Raw genomic sequence first — 25,237 nt, 5'->3', positions numbered from 1 at the left:
ACATTTGGGACATGCTCACACTAAAAAAAAAATCAGTTTTGTGTGAAATTAAAATGTATCTGGGCATCCTGTATTTTTATTTGCTACATCAGGCAGCCCCATCCACTAATCATCACCTAAGTATTGATCCTCTTCATTCTCAGGTCCAGATCTGTCTCATTCTTTCTAAAACTGATTTTGTCTTGGTCATTTCAATACCTGTATGGGTAATATCTTTAATACTTTGGTGTTCTAATTTCTTGATCTGTTTTCCTCCAAGGGGTCTTGGACTTTATTATGTTAACCATCCTTTTACATGATTATATTCTAGACATCATTGCAAATACAGGCACATCTTTCATGATCTTTAATTCCATGAATTTCATCACCAACTAACACATCTTTTTTTTTTTAAATTTCATATCATTGAAGACACCCAAATACAGTATTATTATTATTATTATTTTTTACTCCACTGGGACCTACACCCCATTGATCCTTCCACCATTTCATTGTCTTTATCCTTTATGACTGTAATTCTCTCCTTATTCAATAGATTCCACAGTTCTTCATGGCAGTATAGAATTACTGTTATATAGAGCCGGACTACCTGGAATAAAAAGGCTTAAACCCTGCCTTCACCATTTATTAGCTATAACCTCCAACGATTTACTTAATTTTCTGCTTCTGTTTCAGGTTATTTATCTATAAAAGAGAAATGATAACAGTTATACATGCAACATAAGTTTATTGTGAAGAAAAAATAATTTATATAATATACTCAGAACACTTCCTTCTTGGTACATAGTCTACACTGTAGGGTTAGTTTTTGTTGTTATTGTCACCATTATTAACATTATCATCATTGGCAATGTCAAAATGCCTTTGTTCACACTCTCAAATTCTTTGTCCATCTATTCCTTCACTTTTCTTGTCTACCAAAACGTCAATTCTATTTAAATCCAACTGTATTCTGGACATGCCCATAGAAAGTAGACAGGAAAAAAACCCAAACAGGCTGTCTGGTTTCACTTTAAGTTAATAACTGTGAATTTCAATTTTTTTTCTGGTTGTCCAGAAATCCAATTACATGTCCAAGATTCATTCCATCTCTGCTTCAAATCTCTCCTTTCTCACCTACCTTGAATGACTCTCCCCACTCTTATATTCTACTTCACCAAAGAAATGTGAACCATCAGAAGAGAACTTCCCCAAACTCTCACACCCATGTTCCCAAGCTCTCTGAGTCTGTCCACACCCCCTGGCTTCTCTCCCTCCATTCTGAATGGATTCTTGGTGCCCCTACCATGACCAGTCCTCCCATTTATGCACTGCATCTACTCTCCTCCTGTATGTTTGCATTTATTATCTAATAGGCACCTCAAAGTTAACATGTCCCAAAACACACTGCTAATTTCTCTAGCAGATTAACCCATCTCAGGAAATGGCAACCCCATCCTCAGGACAGTTCCTTAGGCCACAGCACTTGGCTCCTCCCTTCCTCTCACAGCCCAGATACTTTGCATGAGGCTTTAAAGAGCACCTGACATACCAAAAGGTTAATTTTCCTAGTCCTAGTTTTATAATATGGATTAAATAGATGATAAATAATAGCAACTACCCAAAATTTGGGGAAGAATTAAACCAATAATGCATGAAAAATGCTAATCACAGTGTCTAGTAAATATTCAGTAAGGGTATCAATTATTTTTACTATTATTAATACGGTTCCTTTTTCTGTTCCTTCTTATCCAGACTATACTAATGTAGATCAATATACATACACATGCACCTGAATATAAAATACCATGGATGTAACTGTTATCAGGTGTGTATTAATACAAAATAATACCATTTACTCCAGTTCTGTAGAAGAGCGATTCCTTTTGGACCACTTATATGAGTTTAGTCTGAGAAGTACCTAAAATATCTCATCACTAGGGGTAATGTTTTATGATGTTAAGAGCTCAACTTGAGCCAGACCTCCTGAACTTAAATTTTGCCTCCAGTGTGACTTTCTTACTTCAACTCTATGCCTCAATTTTCTCATCTGTCTTATGGGCATTATTAGTACCTCCTCATAGGATTGTTCAACTTTTTCCATATTTGTGTAGTTTTTAATATGATTACTGAGATACTATAAGCACTTTATAAGTGTTCATTTTGTTTTTATTATAATGAAGTGGTTTTCTCCATATGAAGGTTCAAGGCATAAATTCAAAAGATTATATAATCCTTTGATTATATAGGATTTCACAACTTCAAAATGTAAATCACAGTGTGATTTTGCCCCAGATCCTTTGTCTCTCTCTCTCTCTTTTTTTTTTTTTTTTTTTTTTTTTTTGTATTTACATCTTTCTGGAACAAGACAGGATGATTGTAGCTGCACTTAAAGTGCAGGGAATATCATCAATATGTTTGTCAATTTAATTTAGTCATTAGAGAGCTATTAAGCACTAATTGTATGTTGTGCACTAAGTTTTGTTGGTAGTGTTCAATGGTGATTAAGCTGAAAATGATTTCCATTCTCTTTGAACTTATGAAAAAAGGAAGAGATATTTTCACAGAAATTACTAGAAGCTCAACTATTCCTTTTATTTTTGATTCCTGTGTTAGATTAAAGATCCAGCCAGATTCATGGCATCATATGGTGCCAATTTTTAGGCAGCGCTACAACAACACTGGGATACATTGGCTAAAGAGTGCTAATTTGCTCAGGTTTCTTCCATGCAGTTCCTTACATAACTGGTAAAATCTAATTTGGTTTCTCTTCCACTGAAGTAGCCACTGTTGCTCAGTGGAAATAAATTTGAAAAAGAGAAACCCTGGGCCACCTGGGTGGCTCAGTCGGTTAAGCGTCTGACCGGCTCAGGTCATGATCTCACGGCTGGTGAGTTCGAGCCCTGCATCGGGCTCTGTGCTGACATCTCAGAGCATGGAGCCTGCTTTGGATTCTGTGTCTCCTTCTCTCTCTGTCGCTCCCCCACTTGTGCTCTGTCTCTCTCTATCAAAAATAAATAAATGTAAAAAAAAACTTAGGAAAAGAGAAACCCTTCACGGATGCTGGGGTGTCCCAGTTGGGTATTTTGCATCTTATGTCGGCAGGTTCCAAGTGGAACTCTAGATTATGCCTCCAAGCCTGAGACCAGGCAGCTGTCAGAGGTCTGAAGTCAGCAGGTGTAGGCAGTCACAAGGCTGAAGGAGAGAATGCCACTCAGCATCTGGCTGTTTACCAGAAGCCAATGATTCACTTTATTGCCTACTGTTAAATATGCTTCCCACATGTTTGTTGCTCAAAAAACTGAGGATAACCCAACAACTAAAGAAATTGAAGAACATTTGGTTGATAGAGTAGGCAGAAGAAAATAAACTTACATTCTGATAAGATTTTGGAACAAAATAAGTGTAGGTTAGTTACATCTATTCTTAGAGTCTATAGTACTGTGAAAGGCAAGAATATTCCAAATAATTGAATTTGATGTTTAGAACATGTAGTAAATCCCTTATTTTGAGTATAAAGAAGATACTACCCATACTAATTAAAAGAAAATGTTTATTTTCATTAAATAGATTTTGTACAAGTCCCTTAACATATTAGTTAGGAAGGGGTAATGCATTATTGGCCTGTGGGGTAGCCCATAAGACCAGCTCTGGCCATAATAGAAAATATGCATAGAAAAACCTTACAATATTTTAAAAATCCACTCCTGTCTTCTTTGGAGCGACACACCTCTATGTTTCATATTTAGAGGCCTGAGTTCGTAACTTCTGAGGAAAACTTTGTATTATTCTCATTGGAAGACTTAAGTGCTAATTCTTCCATAAATCTAAATGATCTAATTTTAGAGAGTGGGTTACCTTTTTATTTTTAAGCAAATAATTATGCATTATATGGCAGCTGAGAGTCCCAGAAGTTGGGTAGTAGCAGCTTTGTAGTTCTTATTCACAGGAAGACCCCATATGGAAGCCAGAAGAGGCGTTTCATAGTATTAGCATTCCCACCCAGATGTTCTCCTTCAGTAATCAAAGAACTCAGTAGTGTTTGGTTTATTTTTATGACCCCCACAGAGACCAAATATGCATGAAAAGTTGACCTTGGGTTTGTCAGTGTATGAGTAAACCCACTGGTGACCTCCCATGACTTTTCTCAGTAGTAGCATCTCAAATGGTTGCACTCTCAAATACTTAGACATGCATTTTCATATGGGTTTCTTTTCCTTTTTCTATTTAGCTATTATTTGCAGGTAAAATTATGTTTGTTTTTAATACCTTTTCTTTGAAAATAAGAAATGTTTTATTTTTAACACATTTTTATAAATGTAGGTAGGTTTCTCAAATTTGATCACAGTTTGCTGGGCCAGATTTCCTAGATAAGAACTGCCTATTTTTACTTAAATCCTCATGTACTGTTACTCGGTTTTAACAATTCATGTTTTAGCCTACCATTTTCTCATAAGAATTCGATGAGGGATTTTTTAATGACTTTTCCATTCATAAGCATATTCCCCTTTGTATAACCTTCACTTACAGCGCATATAGTTTTTCAAAAACTTTGGTCCTCTGTTTGTGGAGTGTAGGCATCTATTATTAATAAAATATTGGTAGATTTTTTTTCTGAATTATCTTGAGAGAATAATGTTCTATTACTCTGAAAAGAAGTGCTTCAGAATGAGGTATTCTTACAGAAAAATCATTATATACACATATGTTCATAAGATACACTATTAAATTTAGTAGTCCCATCACATGTAAGCTTCAGATATTGTTGCTTTAATGCATTCCCTTACTACTTTGATAAAAGCCTTAAGATGTTGCCACTAGTTCTTTGATGATTTCCTCTGATGTTACAGTACCTTTCTTTTTTCCTCCAAAAAATCTGTTTTGCATAAACATGAGAAGTCAAGGCAGTTTGAGTTAACGAGTAAAGAGACTCAAGTTTTAGCAACAAATGTACATATATTTGTGATCAGTTCTCTCACACATTATGGCCTTCTATTCAAAGTAAAGGAAGTTTATTTTAGATTTCTGAAAAATATAACCATTATCTTTAAAAGAAGCCCAAATAAGCTATTTAATTTTATAATTTTGAAGTTTATTCAGCCTTTTTTGCATTGAATTAATGAGATTTATTAATAAAATTTAGAGAGAAGAGTCATATTGACCTAGATATTGGCTTATTCTTATTCATTTCCTCCATCATTCCTGCCTGACTTCTGAATGTGTCCTGCATTCTGTTGGATTCAGGAATGGATGGGTTTCTTTTAAATGTTTAGTTCTAGCTTCTAAATCTGTTTGTGGCAATTGCCTTTAACAAAACCCATTGCAGATTACTTATTATGTCCCTAGTTAGGTTTCATGTTCCTGTAGCGATGCACTATTAGCAAATTAATAATGAGCTTTACTTTGTTCATTTAACTATGAAGTTCTGCTTTCAATTAGACTAGAGCTAATGATACGGTATTGTGTACTTGAAATTTGATGACAGAGGGTAGCATCAGTGTTTTCACTATAAAAAAAAGGAGTTGACTATGTAAGGTGATGGATGTGTTAACTATCTTGATCATGGTAATTATTTCACACTATATAAGTACATCAAACCATTACATTGTACACTTAAATGTATACAATTATATTAGCCCATTATTCATCAATAATGCTGGAAAAAATAAAATAAAATAAACTAATATTCAGAATTAAATAATACTAGTCAAACAACTCCAGATTTACTTTTGATACCAGGTGGTGTCCATCTTATATCACTTCTTTTTATCAACATCTTGTCAAAGTTATAGGTTGTAAATGTTTCCCTGAGCCCATGTAAACCATTTAGTTGTTTCTTCTTCACATGTAATGCAATCCTTCTAATGCTTATGCTGTATTATATATATATTTTTTGTAACCAAGCATGTTCTTCTGTGGCTCTATTCTAGAAAAGAATGCCATTCTACCAACTCTCAGTGGTACCTGTGGGATTGCATTTATCTCATTGTGCTAAAATGTCATTTTCACTTTGCTACCTATACTCTGTGAATTGATAATATAGACATCTAAAACCTAACTATTGTGCCTGATACTTTTACCTGTTTTTCCTTTTCTCTAAAATTAAGGTTACAGGTACCACTTTCAGTATTGTTCCTTCTTGTCATCCTATTGTGTCTCTCTAATACTTGATTTATAGCTTTATATCAGATTGCGAGCTGAAGGTGAACAGTTGTAGGTCTGCATATTGTGTGAGAGATACATCTCTTGCCCCTTGTTTTGTGAAACATCTGATGTGATCATGAAGCTCTGTCTTGTAGGAGTTAGAGTCACCAACAGCCATACTAGTGTGTGTGTGTGTGTGTGTGTGTGTGTTCTTTTTGTTTCAGAGCTGTTATCCAAAACAGGAGAGCCTAACAGAGAACACAAAACCTGTGAAATTCCTGGCTTTTTAAAAGCTCAGCTTTGCCTGCTTTGAATTGAAGCCAGACAATGAAGTACAGTTTTCTCCCTGATTAGCAAGATCTATACACAGGAGAAAAGAATCACTTCTGAGCACACCATTACTTGTCACAGATTTTCAGATATACCAACATGGTTACTGACATTTGCCAACTCTTTTTTTTCTCTTACTTAACATAAGGAGTTCTCAAAGGAGTTCTCAAAGGGTTGAAGTTTACAATATTCTAACTTTTTAATTTCTGAAGTGTATTACCTCTTTTTTTTTTAAACCACAATATTCCATTATATATGCAAGCAAAAGCACCTAGCACAACTTCTGGTGCTCAGTACATATGCCCGAAATTACTTGAATCTAGAACTGATATTTGAGGAGAGTTTTGCTTAGATTTTATGATAGTTTACCCACCTTCGCTAGCATTTTCGTTGTTTATATTTTCATTTCTTTTTTTTTCCTTTGTATATCTTCCTCCCTTTTCCTCATTAGTTTATCAAAGAAATGAAAGGAAGCACAATTGTATGGGAAATGTAACACATACAAATGTTATATGGAAAGATAAGGCAATTCACATAGCTTACACCCAGTGCAATAGTGTTTTTACATGCTAGTCTAGACACACCCAGTTATTTGCATCTTGGGAAATATTCCAGTTAGCAGATTTAACAGATTCTTCTTGTTTAAATCTCACAACAGGAGATAGATGCTCAAGCTACATATACTAAGTATCTTGGGAAATTATTAACATTCCCTTTAGGAAAGCCTCCACAAAATAAGAACATATTTCATTCTAAATTTCCTAAGCCATAGCAGTGTATCTAATCTCTTTTGTCATTTAAACTCTGTCAAAATAAAAGTGAATAACCCGATGTTAATTCTTTAACCATTTGACATAATAATATTCTCACAAACGCAAAGGCCATGCATGGAGTATGGCGAATGTGGGTTAATCTAAATTGTATGGGTTCCAAATGGCAATAGTGGGGTTGGGAAGGTGGTTTGGAAAGTGTAGGATGGTTTTTGTTGGCTATGATATTAGTGGATAGATGTTGTGAATGTGACTCCATGTTTGTACTTGCTGAGTTCAGTGCCATTGACCCAGGCACTCAAGGCTGACTATCACAACACTGTGCAATTTCTGCATTAGAATAGATTCTTAATCTGGAGTAAGAAAATAAATAAAAATGGAGTGCTTGAAATGTGATTGTAAAACAAAAATAAGATTAAAATATCAATCTTTCTATTTATAATTTCTGATTTATATGTCCTTGTAAAAATTTAAGGGAAAGGACTTTGCAAATGATGATTTGGGTATTTGTTTTGGCTTCTCTCTTCGGCACCCATGTGAACAAACATATAGGTATGTATATACATATTTATTTTTTAATTAGGAAATAAGAACAAATCATGTTGGCTATTTCCTAATATACCATCCATTAAAAAAAACACTAGTCCTGCCAAAGCAATCATTTTATTGGGATTTGTTGACATCCTTACTGAAGTTTTATGAGCCTCATTTTCCTTTCCTTTCCCACAACATGAAGTATCTATTGACTGAAGTGAATTTAGATAACATTGATATTTCTTGTTACCATGAGTATGAGATAAAAGTCTAACAGAGCATTTATACTTTGCTTTATTCTACTCTTCTCATTCAGTTCATATCTAGATCTTTCCCCCCTTCCATTTCTTCTTATTTTACTTTGTCAGAATATAGTTTTATATAGTTAAAAATGTCAATGAAAAATTATAAATTAAAACAAGAAATGTGCATTGATGAGTCCTTTGTATGCATGGGATTTTTTTTAAACCTCTAAAGGAATTTTAAAAATACCTCAAAATGGAAACACAGAAAAATATTTCCACAAAATCTTCTTCCAAATCTCTGATCTTATTACCCTTTCCAAATTTTCTTCCTTTAAACATAAGTGTATTGTCAATTATTACAGTTTTGGGGTGCCTGGATGGGCTCTGTCAGCTAATTGTCTCTCTCTGTCTCTTCCCTTCTCATGCACATGTGCACATTCTCTCTCCCTCTCTCTCAAAAAAAGCACAATTATTATAGTTTCCTCAGGAAAACTTTGTTTACTTGCAGTGAAATATATATTTGTGAAATGTCTCTCTCATATTTTTATGTTTCTCTGAAAGATGACTATTTCCCCCTTGTAGATAGATTCTGGAAGGTGTTTTTTGCATAGATCTTAAGAACAAACATCATAATACTGACAAACGTACATACATTCATACACAGAGTTTGTCTTTATTTTAGTTCTTATCTCTCCAAATCATGATGATCAGAATTATCATCTTCAACTACTCTGTCTGTCTGTTCCCCCTCCTATTCTTGTACCTATTCTCTCTTCTTATTTTTATTTATAGTGAAATGGCTCAGAATAAAGCTCACAGCTCTTTACTGGTGGACTGAATTTGTTTCTTAGGTGACATTATGGAAAAACAAACCTTCATTAAAGAGTTATTCCTTGGGAAAAGTTGATATGTTAAAGGATATTAGGAGAATGATACAGTTTTCGCCCTAATAGCAAAAATCCCTGTTCTCTCTTATCAACATATGAGAGAATTGCAGGTTAATTTCCTTTAAATTAACCGTTGATAGCTTTAGTCAGTGAATGATAAACAGAAGTGATGAGTGTCACTTCTTGGAGAAGCTTTAAGAACCTGTATCCACATCTTGTTTCCCTGCCTCAGTGGTATTGGAAGCTTGTATGGAATTGGAGTCTCCATTATCAAGGATCCTTTAGAAACGGTGTGGAACAGAGCTCTCCACTTTTCCACACTGGTCACGTAGAGTTTAAACAGCATTTTGTTTTTAACATTCTGGTTCTTTTTGGAATTGTTTGTTTCAACAAAATACCCTATCCTCCCCTGTCAGACAGAGATCAACTGTATGACTTTGGCAGACTGTAAAGACTTGTCATTTTTCCAATCTCTAGGGAGTTGCAATGTCAATCATGGGACATGCCATCTCATTTGGAACATCCTAACATTACAAAGAAAGAAGCTTTATGCTTTTATTTATTTTATGGATAATACATAGTTCAGTCTAACAGTGCTCAGATTAGATGACAGCCTCCATGGGATATTATTGATTTCTGGAATTTTATTTGTAATAATTCCTTCACAAATTTGAATATATCTTCCCTCTTTACCTCAAAATTCATTACATTCCAAATGCAAATGCTTTGGGGAAGGAGAATATTTTAAGTGTTATCACTCATTTATACCTTAGTGAATAAAGTATGTAATGAATTAATTAGACAGTCTTCTAAAACTAGTTTTAGCAGCAAAGTGGGCAAGATAATAAGGAATCACGGCACCTATCGGCAAAAGGGGAAAGGACATAGAGAGTTCATATTAAAGACAAGTGTTGCCTACTTCATAATTTTCAGAAGGGCTGGTTCTTGTTGAATACTCTAGTGTATGCCAAGATCAAGATCAGACATAAACTCTAGGGAAATCTTAAAGCCTTTGGTGTCATAGAAGAATTAAATTATATTAATGCCTTAAAAGTTTCTAGAGACTTTTATTCTTCAAAACTGAATTGTTGGGGACAGAAAAACTTGAAAAAGTCATTTGATTCTCTTGATAGAGTTTACCCATTTTCATTCAACAATGATAAGTCCATGCACTAATGCTGGTACTGGTGGATTAATGACTTGATATTTCTGAAAGTTAACTGAGGTAGATGAAGAGTATTTTTTAAATTATGTTTAATTATTTTTAATGTTTATTTTTGAGAGAGAGAGAGAGAGAGAGAGAGAGAGAGTGGGGGAGGGGCAGAGAGCGAGGAAGACACAGAATCTGAAGCAGGCTTCAGGCTTGGAGCTGTCAGCAAGGAGCCCGATGCGGGGCTCACACCCACAGACCATGAGATCAGGACCTGAACTGAAGTCAGGTGCTCAGCCAAATGAGCCACCCAGGCGCCCTGATGTAGAGTATTTTAGAAGAAAGAACTAATACTTCAATTGTATAATGGTATGCACATTTTACAGGTGTTCCACGGCCCTTGTGCCTGGTTGCCTTTTGTTAAGGACATAATAACTTTGATAGAATAAAACTTAAGTTCAATTTTATATTTTAAAAGTTTACAAATATTATACTTGCTAGTGTGCTAATGAAAGAGTAGAAATAAAAATAAGTTTCAACGTTCATATTTTAGTGGGATTGACTCCTAAATGTTAGTCTGTAGTTCTTAAATGATATCAGAATTCAAGATCAGATTTGATATTTGGTGTTTGTTAAAGTGCTACTCAGGCAAAGTCTGGGGTTCTGATATAAAAACATGGAATATTCACTTTCTGACTTTTGCACTTTGGCAAACTGAAAGTGAAATCAGAATTTTAAATAATCAATGCCAATTATTTGCCAAGTGACTTAATTATAAAATTAATCTCTTTAAAAGCATGATTCCTCTTCATGAGTGACATATAAATTTCAGTTCTGCATACTCACAATTGATTTTGTTTGCTTATTTTCTATGGTAATATTGATCTTGGGCTTTATTTCCAAACTTCTTAGGAGAAATATATCTTTCCTTTGATTTATTTGATTCCTTTTTAAGAGAGAAGCTGGGTTTCTTCAGTGTTTTTCAAATTGGAAAATTTCCATAGAGTGATGATTGTCTTTAACTAGGCTACTTGTTGGTAAGAAAAAAGTCATATTTATGGGCATAAATATCTTCAACATCCCCAGTGTATAGGTGTAAAATCAATTTCCATTAAAATTTTTTATTTTATGGAATAATATAAATGTTTTTCTTTTTTCGAAGGGCTAATATACTATCTTCTACTCTGCTTTTTACCTATCTGTAGAATTATTTTCTGAGTCCTTTTCCAAGAGTGTGTTAGCTACCATTTGGCAAGAGATAGTTTTTCCCTATATGATCTGTTAATATATTTTAATGTTTAATCATTTATTTTGAGAGAGACACAGAGTGTGAGTGGGGGAGGGGCAGTGTGTGTGTGTGTGTGTGTGTGTGTGTGTGTGTGTGTGACAGAGAGAGAGAGAGAGAGAGAGAGAGAGAGATTGAGAATCTCAAGCAGGCTTTGCACTGTCAGCCTAGAACTAGGAGGGCTGGATCCTACAAATGTGAGATCATGACTTGAGCCAAAATCAAGAGCTAGATGCTTACCCAACTGAGCCCCAGGCGCCCCTGATCTGCTAATATTTTTAATGCAAACATTATTTAACTTAGATATTACCTGTTATTGATTACCTTGGTGCCCCCAAATGTGTTTGACTTTAGACACCAAACAATCTCTACTTTCATGGTATTTCTTATTGAAATATCCTATTTCTTATGAAAATCAGATGTAAAAAAAATCCTTTTATTCCTTACATCATTTTTGTTTGTTATTTTAAATGCTCCTCCATTAAATTAATTTTTCTGTCTTTAGCTATTTTATTTGAAAGAGAGAGAGCGTAGGAGCACAAGAAGGGGAGGGGGCAGAGAGCAAAAGAGAATACTAAGGGCTCCACACTCAGCAGGGTTTTATCCCACGACCCTGGGATCATGACCTGAGCCGAAATCAAGAGTTGGATGCCCAACCTCCTGAGCCACCCAGACGTCCTATTTTTAACTGTTTTAAACCATGGGTAATTTATCTTCCAAATTCTACTAGACTGTAATTTTGAGGGTTAAGAACCATAAGTGTGTATCTTTTTATCCTAGTGCCTGATCAACTGAAGGCATTCAATAGAAGCTTATTAACAAATGAATGAATAAATAAATATGGTATTACTTTTGATGGGAAGATTAATGTAAAGAACATTAAAACTTAGTACTTAATATAGACTGTATGCTGTGTGACAGGACCAGTTCTAAAACGTTGGAGCGGATGCTGTTGGTGTTGTCTATACTTCCATATACCCCTTACCATTTCAGTGAATGACAGCTTGTCTTCCAACAGCCTGCACTGGAGATTTTGTCAGAGGGGTGCCCTCGCTGTGACAGAATCCACTTTGCTTATGTGAAACTTGGGCAGGATGTGTCTGGGAATTAATTTTCCTTGGAGGCAGACTGAAAACAGTGATTGATAGATTTGGGGGAGTATAACTATCCTAGATCCTTACTCCCTGCCAAGGATAAGTCAGAGATATGTATTTTACATAACTTTCAGCATCATAAACTAAGACAGAATATTACTACTAATAAAAGAAGAAATTCTTATGATCCAATCCAACAATACACACATTTTCAGGTAAGAAGACAAAAAAAATAATCAAACATTTGTAACACAGTGTGACAATTAACTATATACTATATGCTTTGAAGCTATAGGGGGGAAAAAGCATTTTACCAGTTTTTATTTTGTCAAATTACAAAAAATGCTTCTTTTCTAAGAGAGGTTTTAATATTTATGTGATCAAATATGCAATATTATTCTTTGTTGACACATTACTCTGTGGGTTATAAAATAATCACTCATGTTTTTCTAAATGATGTTTTGAAATTTTTATATTTAAATCTTTAAGATTTTAAAATTGAATTTTTGGTGTTGTAGAGGTATGGGTCTCTCTCTACTTTTATTTCCCTCTTTTTCTCTCAACACAGTGTTAGTCCCTTACCCCTAAAGTATTCATTGAGAAATGCATCAATTTCCTACTAATGTGAAGTACAATTTTCAACATATACTAAATTTCTAAAAATGTAGAAGATTTGAGTTTTCTATTATATACCAGAAATAAACTGTTTTGATTAGTGTAGTTTTATAATGTGTTCATTATCTTATATTTCAAGTATTTCCTTACTATTTTTTATTTTAAAAATATTTTGCCTATGCTTTTCATTTGTTATTCTTAGTAAATAATAGAAGAAATACCCAGTAGAATGTAACTAGAATTTTGATAAATATTAATATTGAATTTATAAATTTATTTGGTATTAAAATATATTGGTACACACACAAGTACATGTAATTCTTATCTTTCTTTCTTTCTTTTTTCTTTTTTTGGGGGGAGCTCCTTATCTTTCAAGGAAGATTCAAGGAAAGGTCAGATATGATCTAGACTTTGAAAAAAGGAGAGTCTTGCAGCAAGACATTCTAAGCAGAAGGAAAGGAGGCTGTTTCTAATAAAGCTTGAAGTCCAGACGCAGATTTGGTTGTGAAGACTTTTGTAAGCTATTCTAGAGAATTTGGAATCAAAGTGTAGGCAGTAGGAAGTTTCTGATTGTTATAAACAAGGAGAATAAAATGATAAAATCTGTGACTTAGAAAGATAACCTTCTAGTCACATGGTTGGTTCCTCTGGCAACCAGCCCCCATCCTGACGCTGTTTAGGGGCCTAGCAAATTACCTCATTAACATAAAGCCATATGTGGTTGAGAGGGACTGTATGAATTAAAAAAAAAATGCTTCTCTCACCCTGATCAGGAATCGGGAACCAGGGTTGAAGACCAAACATGTATTTCTTATGATACAGTATTACATAAGTAGTATGCTATCCCTAAGTGTTTTGACGTATAACCTACTTTTTTAAATTAAAACTATATTTTAGCCCAAATAACATACATGTTTATTATATTAAGTATAGAAACTCTAGGTAAATAATTTTTTTTGATCATAATTATTTTGCTGGGCCACTTTAAGAGATAAGCACTGTAAACACATAGATGCCTATTTCTTTAGGTCTATGTAGCCATGTGTGTATTTACAACTTTTCAAAACCAACATGTATGCCCATATAGTAATACAGCTTCAAAACTTACCTTCTGAATCAAAAAAATGTATTTTAAACTGTAATTTAGTCTGAAGTAGTTTCCAATATGAGTTAAAATCCCAAATGTTTCTCTTTCTTAACAGTGTTTCTTGTTAATCTTGTTTCTTTATTTCTTCTATTCATCTAAGTGACTTTTACTCTCAATTAAATATTTACTCCTTCCTATCACCTTAGGAGATTTAAATGTATGACAACATCATTGGAAAATGTAAAATGACTCAAAACTTTGCTATTGACAATGAGAACTTTTTTTCTTAATAATTTTATCATTCTTGAAGCAACATATAAAGTGCTGAGATATTTTCACATAACTTCCACTCCTTGAAAAACATAAATAATTTAATTGCATGACTTTTCTTTTTTTTTTAATATTTATTTATTTTTGAGAGAGAGAGACAGATTGCAAGCAGGGGAGGGGCAGAGAGAGACGGAGACACAGAATCTGAAGCAGGCTCCAGGCTCTGAGCTGTCAGCACAGAGCCTGATGCGGAGCTCGAATTCACAGACCACCAGATTATGACCTGAACCAAAGTTGGATGCTTAACCGACTGAGCCACCCAGGCGCCCCAACTGCATGAATTTTCAAAGCACAGTAACCTTTGCATTTAACCTCAGTAATTAATGGGAATGCTTTGCTACATATATTGTTTTAAAATATAGATTTAGATAGAGTAAGCAAATGGTGTTACTGTTATATAATAAATGCAGATTTTCTCTTTACATATTATAGTGTGGGAAAAAAGTTGCATCTTTAGATTTTTCAGCTCAAACAGATAACTAATATATAAAGTGAAATCTTTTCAAAAGTTTCATTTGTAAGGGCAGTAAATAAGTAACCAGTGCTTCTGTTGCTTAAAACTACAGATCACAGTAGAATATGAAAAATAATAATTATTATATTATTGTTAGAAATCTTATAAGCTGAACTGTGTATCTTCCATCTACATAGGAAGATAAAATATTCTTGAACAAGATGAAAATCATCCTGGAGTCATTTTGAGAACAAAATCATACGTAAGGTAAATGTGACTATATGAAATATGGGGCATTTGATTGCCTTAAGCAAAAACTCAAAATCTATTAATACTCTAAACAAAACTGCAATTTTTAAAATATGAACATTGGAGCAGGTTGGTTTGTTGAAGACGTGTTAAATATGAGACTTTACATGTTGCAATAAATATGGGATCTTAGTCCATTTTGATAACAACCATGTACTGCTTGTGTATATTCTGGGAAGAAATGTTAATTACTGGGCAATAACGGGATCAAGGAGAGCTTTTACTGTGGCCACATTACTGTGGAGTACTTTTGTTGGAGTGCTGTTTCTCAAATTGGTAGCATATTTCAGATAAAGAAAGGAAGTCCCCCTACTTGAAACTGCTGTGTCATTTCTTCTTCCTTAACTGAAATTCCAACCAAGTTTCAGGAAATGCCCTAATGAGCCACTTCTCTTTTCTCTTTCCTCAACTAAGTGGATTCCAACCAGCCCTAACTATTCATTATTCATGATCAGATCATTTACTTTGGTTGTCTCTTTTGGCATGGTGCTTATGTTATGGGAAGAGGGATTATAATTTGGTGCTGTTTATAGAGGTGATAACACTGATAGAATCCAATCATTGCTGGTAGGTAACTAAACTGGCAGGTTAATTTTCTGTACTTTAAACAAACTGAAGACAAGTCTAATCAATACTTATTTTACTTTGGTATGTGTGGCTTGCTTATAATTATGGTTTCATCTCGCATGATCGTTAGATATCAGGATGTTAGGGTAGTTGCACTGTGATTTGCTATAATTTGGGTAAAATATATCTGAAACTTTATTAATGTCTTATTTTAATCAAGATTTAGAAATTACCATTTTTGTTCATGATAACTGAAGCAATTTCCTCTTCCAGTTTAATATTCTTGGATATTTACTAAATTGGACTGATTTAACATTTTGTTGCATTTTATAAGTTATTTTATGAATAAATGTTAATTTCTGTTTACATCTTTGCAATATATATGTTATCGGCTTTTAAAGGTAAGAAAATATGAGTTCTGTTCATAGCTGAATTAACACCAGAAAGTACTTTAGTGTATGTTATTTTTCCAGCACTAATTATTCTGTTTTTTTTTTTTAAATAAAGATTTGGATTTGAAAAGTTTGTGTAGGAGATGTCAAATATCCACCAATAAATTTTTATAGTAATAGTTTTCAATTGTAATAACTAATAGAGTTGTAGTAGAGACTTGGATTATCTATACATCTGTATACATACACACATATGTACACATCTATTTTTTATATATTTGTGTATGTGAATTATATTCCCATACTGTCTTAAAATGTTTCACTGGGAATAGACATTTTGAGAAAAAAAACACGAAGTAATCTTGAATTCATCTTGGGTAGCTTATTAGTAACTTATTTACTAGAAACTTTATTTAACATTGATACCAAAATAACCTTCACAATTCTTCCCTATTCAGAGACAGTGTCAACAAAACAAAGTGAAACAGAATGTGGGGTGTATTATCAAGATTATTCAGACCATTTTGCTTTACTACTATTTTAGATGAATCTGAGTGTAGCTTTACATTTTCAAGTCGCTTTTGAATGAATAGTAAATCTTTTTACCTTTTTTTGGTAGAAACTACCTTGAATATGCCAACTTTGTGATCTCCATTTTGAGAATAAAAAGTCTTTTTTAGCTATCAAACAAGTGGAGTGTATATAATTTCCATGTTGTTTATTCCTTTGATGTTGATTATTATTGTTATTTAAAAATTTTTCAGTTTTATTACAAAACAGTAGAACAGTTAAGTGCATGAGTATATTTTATTGAACTGAAACTTGGAGCTGATGTCAAAAATGAAACAAGCTGAAAAATGTTTCTTAAGCGTCAACTTAATTTTAATGACTATGGCACAAGGTTTGTTATAAGTTCTAGATAACCAAAATAATTATGAGACATTTAAATATGATGCACATATATAGCATAAGTGAAGTTTTCAGAAACTGTAGTAATTGACACTGTGGAAGTAGGGAACAATTTTGAAAACAGTGGTTTGAATAGCCGAAAAGGAGAAATAAGGAAAGGAGAAACTGAAAGAAATATTCTTACACAATGGTTTCAAATGAATTAATAAAACATGATTCAAAGGGGATAATGATGGATACTGATACAACAATAATCATATTATACATGTGGAAATGCAATCATTAAACTCTTTGTAAATCAACGTACAAATAAAATTATCCAAAGTTTATTAGACATGCCATACTCTTCAAGGAGATGTTTAATTAACTCTTTTAGTATAAAATATTGAATTAAGCAGTGGAATGATAGCAGATCTTGAAAGATAATGTTTACAAATAGCACAGTGCAAATTTTACACTCTTCGGCAAACAAAATAAAACAAAACAAATGTAGAGTGCAAATTATAGTTTCTGCTCAGATTTTGCTGAGTGGGTTTACTAAGATCAGGAAGAGTCTGTGAGGCACAGAGCTGAGGAAAGCATTAAGAACCACCAGTGACTTCCAAAGCATGAGCCAGTCGTAAGAGGAGAGCTTGACAATAGTCTTATAGAAAAAGACTATTTCTTTATCAAGAAACTAATGTATAAAAATATTCCTTATTTTCTTGTGAGCTACCAGCCAGTTAAGGAGTCTGTGGGTTGGGGCGCAGGTGTTTGGAGACATATCAAGATTTGGCAGACATCACTTTGAGAGCTTAGTGGATAGATAATTATGTGATTCCATTAAATTGTATTTATTGGAGCATGGGAAGTCTGGATGCTTACTCATTAGCAAAAAAAAAAAAAAAAAGAAGAATGGTATGAGAATGTATTACAGGTGGTTTATGTTAAACATCAGAAAAATTGAGGGGATCTGTATTATTAAAAAGTGAAATAGTAAGGTTGTGGAATTTCCTCAGGTGACCAGTTACAGGAATAGGTTGGTCAAGGAGAGAAAGCCCTTGCTACGGATTTTGTAATTGCTCTCAGGATATAATAGGAGGTTGGGCCTAATGATCTTAAAGATCCATTAGGTTGCTGTTTTTCTTTTCATCTCTGCAGATTTGAAAGAGTAGGTAAGAAGTAAAAAAAAAAAAAAAAAAAAAAAAGGAATCTAGGAAGTAGAGGTTTAGTTTTAATAAGGATTCCCATGCTCCCTTATGTTCATTCCTAACAGTTACCATGGAAGAGTATTTGCACATCGTCTCTTGCTTTTCCTGAAACACTCTCCTCCACCACCGTACTAAAACAGATTGTGATTCACTTTCTGTGTTTTTCTACTGGGCCAGAGAATCCTTCTATCCCTCCCTTTCTTTCTGTATTTCTTATTTTGTGACCATGTTCCCAATACAGAAGTTCATATGCACATTAACAAATTAAGTTCTGAAAGATACTCAGCTTCCTTAGATGTATTTCCATACAAATAAGAATTTGAGCCAGGACTCTCTATCTGTTCAGTCAGATATTTCACTTTTATCTCCCCTTTGCCAAAAACTCATTCTATCTAACATCTTTCCCCACTCCCCCCCAAAACTAGACCAGTACCTACTACTTTGAAAATCTGTCTATAGGCAGGTAATGATCTCAGCTAGTGTCTGCAAGGAATATCTCAGCAGCTAAGATGTTTATAATGTCTGCTCCCTTTGATCCTGTGCAGACTTAAAAGGATTTGAACCTACTGAACAATCTGAGGTCTGCAATAGAAATTTTGTCAGCAGCATTTTTACCATCAAACTTTAAGTTCTGGCCAACTTTTAGGTTTCTCCTTAATTAATCTTAGGTCGAAAGGCATTGATCTTTTGGTCATATTCTCAAAAGTTTCTCTGTTTCCATTTAGACAATCACTTTTTCTCTTCTGTAGCTTATGATTGTCCTTCACGTGTACAAAGCTCTTTTCACATGATGTATGATTTGCTTTTTCCATCAGAATTATACCTACCATTAAAGATATTTCCCCTAAGTGTATTCTACCGTGTTTACATTCTCTATGCTCCCAAATTGTAGAACATCTATTGTTTTTATTGCAAACAACCGTTTTTTTTTTTGTCTTAGTGACCTTTTGAACATTTATTGTGGACATGTAGGGATATAGTGTTTGGAAAACTCTGAGCGTATCCACTCTTAGGGTAGGAACAAACCAGTGGTGAGTCTTCCCAGTGAGGTGACTGATGACACCTTCTGGAAAAGGTAGAAAATGTGTAGTTTTGTCTTGAGCAATGACTTAGTTAATATCTATGCAAGTTGGGTAAGTTGAAGGTATATAAGTAGAGGAGTGTACCAGGTGTAGCACTAAGTTTTAAGGATGCTAAGATGCCAAAGATAGCATACCTGCCAATGAGCAGGTGAGGCATTTCAACAATTAAACACACTGGCAAGTTATAAAAGTATATATCAATTCCCTATGAGTCTGGGGGTTTGGGAAGGGTTCAAAGAACCCTTGAAAAATAATTAGCTATTCTTTAGGCAGGCAAAGGATAGGAGAAAAGCATCAGACCAAAGACTAGCATGTGCAGAGTTGTGAAAAGCATGGCACATTCAGGGGTCTTTGATTAGAGCTTGCGATCATTGTGGGGAATAACATAAAGTAGGGCTGGAGAGTTAAGATGGAGGCAGACCATAACTATGCTTTTAAGGTTTTAGGATTTTAACAAGAGGAGTAGCTTGATCTAATTGTGTTTTAGCTGGATATCTCTGGCCATTTGGAACACAGTTTGGGGGGATGAAAGACTAGAGCCATTAGTTTTAGATTTTGTTTATAGAGCACTCCTGTATCTGCTTTAAGAGAACAAGGACAAGTGTGTGCCTCTGGGTAATACTTTGCAAAGCGGTTGTACCTCTGGCAAGAACAGAAGGCAAGTGCTTTGCTAAAAATATGATAGAACCTACTTCATAAGAAAATCAAAGGTGGTGGACGATGTCATTTTCCACTGTAGAAATAACCACTGAAAATGAACATGGGTTAGCTCCCAAACTAGTGGGCCAAGCAAATATTTGCAAGTGATTCAGTGATTTCTTTGTGGTTGCTTGGTTTAGTGCTGAGAGAACACATTGAAATGGGAAGTCAGAAGTTTAGCGTTTTTAGCTTGCTACTAACTTGCCATGTGACTTTGAATAAGTGTGTGTGTGTGTGTGTGTGTGTGTGTTTGCTGAATATTCTGAGTTGAATTAATATCTGGTGTGGAGAGTAAAAGGCTAGGGCTGGGACTGAGTGTGAAGGATGGGGGTCTGGTGGTGTTAAAGTTTAGGTCTCCTGTGCCTGAAAAGTAGTTCTGAATTCATGCCTGGGATATCAAACTTAGACTGGATGTGGGAACTCTAAGATTGGAAATCTAGGTCAGAGCCCAAAGGGAGGACCTCTCTCCTTCTCCCTATGAGATCCTTGATCTCACATTTCTGACAGATTTTCAGAGCATGAAATGGGCTACTATATCATATATCTGGCTTTCTCCTCCCCCCTGCTTCGATATCCTCTCCTAAATACAGCCTCAGAGGAGGCCTAGGACAGAGCTCTCAGAGCAAAATGAAGTAGAGAACAAAGCAACTCTTTGTGTAATTCAGGAGGTAACTTTTAATTTGCCTTTCTTCATAGGTCATGTCGATGTACTGCCAATTTATTCACATTTCTATTTGTTTCAAAATGAAATACTGGTTGTACTAGTAGTATCTAAATTCACCTATATTCAGTCTTACTGAGCATGTCCAATGAAATACATGACAAAACTTTTGACCAGTTGCTTAAAATGTATTTCTCTAAATACGAAACACATGAATAGCAACAAAATAGCAAGCAAAGATATTCTAGAATATGCTAGAAGGAAAGAATTTATAAAATAAATGCATAAGCCAAACTCATATTCTACTTGGGGATAAAAAGGAGACTGACTGTTAACTACTTCTGCTTGAGTAGCAGTCATCTTGGAAGAGTTTGAATGAATATCAAATGCAGCTCTGTTGCATGAAGTCTTCTCTTCTCCAGTTGATAATAGCTAACATTGATTGGGCTCTCATCAGGTGCTAAAAACTTTGCATGTATCACCTCATTTGAGGCTGACAATACCCTTGAGGCTCTTATCTCCATTGTTCACTAGAGAAAAGTGAGATTTTTGAAAGATAGGTAAATTTCCCAAGGTAATCAGTGAGTAAGTGATGGGGCAAGGAGTTGGTTCTAGGTCTGGATGGTGCTTAGACCTAGGTGAATTATACAATCTTTTTTTTTTTTTTGGTCACTTTCAAATTTAAATTGTATCTTTGTTGTTCTAGTTCATTCATTTTGAACAAGATCCCATCTTTATTTTAGAGAAGGGGAAACAGTTCAAGGGAGAAAGGTTGGGGAAATCAGAAACCACAGCTATACTAAAAATGGTTTCCAGGCTTACACATGGATAACGAGGTCTTTGACTGTATTCGATTTGCAAAAATAGCAGTTGCAGAGGTAACAAGGGACCAGAATAGATGGCTCTATTTCAAAAAAGAAAGGGGCAAAGTGAAAAGACTCATTAATGTTGAAGCAGTAGATGGATAACCAGTGACAAATATCAAGTAGATTTTCTTCAGTTTGGTCAGAGAAAGGTCATTGATTATTTTTGGTTAAACTGGTTCACAGAGGCCAGGTCTCTACTAAAAAAGGGAATTAATTGCTTCCATTTCCCACTAATTGCCTCAACATTTCCCTTTGCTTTGTCATTGGAGATTTGGTCAGAGAGGCAAAAAGTCAAAAGTCAGAGTGTGATGGAATCTACATAAAAAGGGAATCTGAGGAGACCAAATTATGGCATTTGGTGTAATAATTATAATGATATTTAGCATTTTTCCCTGGGAGTGCTGTGGATTTTTAGAGACCTTTTCAATCTTTAATCAGACCATAGGGCACATTTAAGAGAGTTCACTGTTTTTATTTCCATCTAGAGGATAAGGCATCACAGAGAGATGAACTGACCTCGGGCAAGTCTCCTGAGATGTTAATCCTATATGTTGGATTGCACCCTCCAATGTTGAGTTTTAGCTAGAAGCCTGGGCTCTTCCCAGAAGTATCATTCATTCATGCTCCTTCAGAGTCCTTAGGCTTTTTTTGCATGTTATAATCTGAGATTACTACCTCTATCAATGACAGAAAAATCACCCAAGGAAACCAGTATGAAATGGTCTTGATGTCACAACAGCTGCTTAGTTTTCAGTCAGTGCGTGCCATCTTCAATTAACAAGACCTTCTACTTTTGTTTTTGTTGACTGAACCGTCTTTGAAATCCTGTCTAGTTCTAAGTCCTTTAGAATATATGAATTTTGTGTTCCAGGCATTTTTTAATTGTTTTGAAACCCAAAGTGGCAATAAAGGAAGTTGAAAGAACATGAGCTCTGAATATGATAGGTCAGTGTTTACTTGTAATACCTTCAGAAGCCCTATAGACAAATGTTTCTCTTTAGGAAGTCCCAAATCTTCAATATCAACTACTCTTCTTTGCTAGAAGAATGTTATTCTTTATTAGATATTTATTACATTATAGGCTCTTAGAAACATGGCGTATTAGAATGAGTGTAGGTTTTAAAGATGGTTAGGTTTTAAAACCAGCTCTGTTAAAACCAGTTGCTTGATGCCAGACAGATCATGTGATTTGACTGAAACTCAATTTTATGTGTAAACCTAATATACCTCATTGGGTTTCAAGATTATTAAATGAGAAAGTGACTAAGCTGGCGTTAAGCATAGAATGAGGACCTAGAAACTTCAGCCTATGCTTATTAGTGTTGTTATTAGAAATTATAAAGATATCAAATGATAAAACTATTATTTTGGGCAAGACTCAAAACAAACATAAGGGGCAAATATAAAAGAAGTCTAGTACTCTATAGAAATACTTTATTTGAGCAAGATGTTCTCACAGTTATGGTGAGCTTGAGCTGGACCATCTTCCTCTGGTGGGATGCCTGTCCATGGCAAGTCTTCCTTACTTTATCCTATTGAAAGTGCTTTGCTACCATTGTTATTTGGTAATCAGGACAATCCTGAGAATTGAGTAGTAGTATTGTGCCCATTGTATAGATAAGGTTATTTTACATACTGGGAAAAAAACTAACTCGCCAGAAGGTGCACAGCTTGTCAGTGAAGAGCCTAGGTTTGAAGCCAGGTGGGCTGATTCCAAAACCTGCAATCCCAACTGCTGCTCTAACAGTGTTTTTGAAATATCAGCCTGCAATTTAAAGTTGTCATTTGTGCAAGCTGAGAAATTAAATTGCCGTCACCCCCATTTTTAAATTAATTAAGGGGACTCTTATCATTTTTAATGTTTATGTATTTACTTTGAGGGAGAGAGAGTATAAGCAGAGGAGGGGAAGAGAGTGAGGGAGAGAGAGAATCCCAAGCAGGCTCCTCACTGTCAGCACAGACCCCAATATAGGGCTCCATCTCATGAACCACAAGATCATGTCCTGAGCTGAAATCAAGAGTTGGGGGTTTAACTGACTGAGCCATTCAGGCGCCCCTAATTAAGGGGGTTCTTAAAGCTTATCCTTCTTCTGACAAAAATGGCTGTTCACACTAAAATGGAAAACCATTGTCAAGAGTGACATCTATGTCACTAACCCTACACTGGGTTCTTTTTAAGGGTTTTCATTTAATCTCAAAAAGTGTAACTAGCCTAATCCCTTGTCAGGACACGTGTCAGTCCTCTAACCAAACAATATTAGGAGCTGGGAATATGGGTCCTTATAGCTTCCATGATGCTTGTCTGTTGTCTGGCTCTCCCCCTGTCCCCTACTATAGATATCAGATACCCCTACCCTGATATCTATCTACTGTAGCTATCAGGCAGGCCCAACGAGGCTTTTCTCCCTGGTACTGAAGCAGAGGACCAACTCTGAAGAGAGCCCTAATTGTCAAACTAGCTAGTCACATTTTTGACTTGTTTCTATTAAACAGTGTAACTTAATAAAACTCCTTTAAAATATATAAACAAGGCACACCTACTAACACAGGAAGAGCTAAGACTGTGTATACATGGGAAATCTGGTTTGACTGTTTTGATTAACGTGACTGCTCAAGTCAGTCAGAAAGTCATCACCAGTTAAGCAAACCATTTTGACAGATTTTTGGCCCACTGTGACTGCTTATTTGACTGGCTTGCCTGTCAGGTTGAAGTGGTCAGATTGACTGGAGACAGTCTAACTGGGAAATTTAACTTTGGAGGACGTGGGTGTCTGTATACCAGAATCTACTTTAAATAACTTTATTTGAAATATGTACCTATTTTCCTGGGACCAGTGAGAGAAGTTTGAAAGTGACACATTGCAGCATTTGACTTTCTAGAGTGAGATGTCTTGTCGCTTACTAGAGCTGGCAATATATTTATAGGCTACAAAACAATCCCATTTTTCCCTATGCACATATAGAGTTCAATAAGTTTGAAATTCTACCCTAACTTGGCCAAGTCTTAATAAGACATTGTACTCTTACTCTTCTGAAGGGTTAGTGATAGATATGTGACAGCAAATGACTTCTCAGATATCAGGATACCAATTCAGTCATTAGTGACTTGTGGTAAGACCACATTGACCTTGCCACTGATGGTAGTTGTTCTAAGAAGAATTATAAGAGAAAGAAAAAAATCAAAATAAAACACCAAACAAAACCCTTGATGAGATGCAAGAGAATCTGGTCGACATTATTATTTGAGCTGCTTTTTGAAAGCAAGCCCCTTTATACATCTATGCTTGTGTTACTTTTAGAAATTTACTTTGAAATGAGCTCCCAGGTTTGGGCAAGACAATACCGTAAGGATGGAAAGAATAATTTATTCTCACATGATAATGTTGGATTTTTTTTCAATATATGAAGTTTATTGTCAAATTGGCTTCCATACAACACCCAGTGCTCATCCCAAAAGGTGCCCTTCTTAATACCCATCACCAACCCTCCCCTCCCTCCCACCCCCCATCAACCCTCAGTTTGTTCTCAGTTTTTTTTTATATATGAAATTTATTGTCAAATTGGTTTCCATACAACACCCAGTGCTCATCCCAAAAGGTGCCCTCCTCAATACCCGTCACCCACCCTCCCCTCCCTCCCACCCCCCATCAACCCTCAG

General features: G+C 35.0%; 1 protein-coding gene across 2 annotated transcripts in view; it reads left to right on the top strand.

The window, feature by feature from the left end:
• The window catches only part of TFEC (transcription factor EC), a 139,418-nt gene that overhangs the window by 48,308 nt on the left and 65,873 nt on the right, over positions 1-25,237 (top strand). Inside the window, exon 1 of one of the 2 annotated variants that reach the window (XM_042922636.1) lies at positions 15,695-15,780. The exons of the other annotated variant lie outside the window; for it this stretch is intronic. The gene's annotated coding sequence lies outside the window, so the exon portion shown is untranslated. Of the gene's footprint in view, positions 1-15,694; positions 15,781-25,237 lie in introns of those variants that run through there. 2 annotated transcript variants of the gene reach the window in all.

This window comes from Panthera leo, chromosome A2, assembly GCF_018350215.1.
Source record: "Panthera leo isolate Ple1 chromosome A2, P.leo_Ple1_pat1.1, whole genome shotgun sequence".
NCBI lineage: Eukaryota > Metazoa > Chordata > Mammalia > Carnivora > Felidae > Panthera > Panthera leo.
The sequence above is the reverse complement of the archived record's forward strand: the minus strand, read 5'-3'. Positions and strand labels throughout refer to the sequence as shown.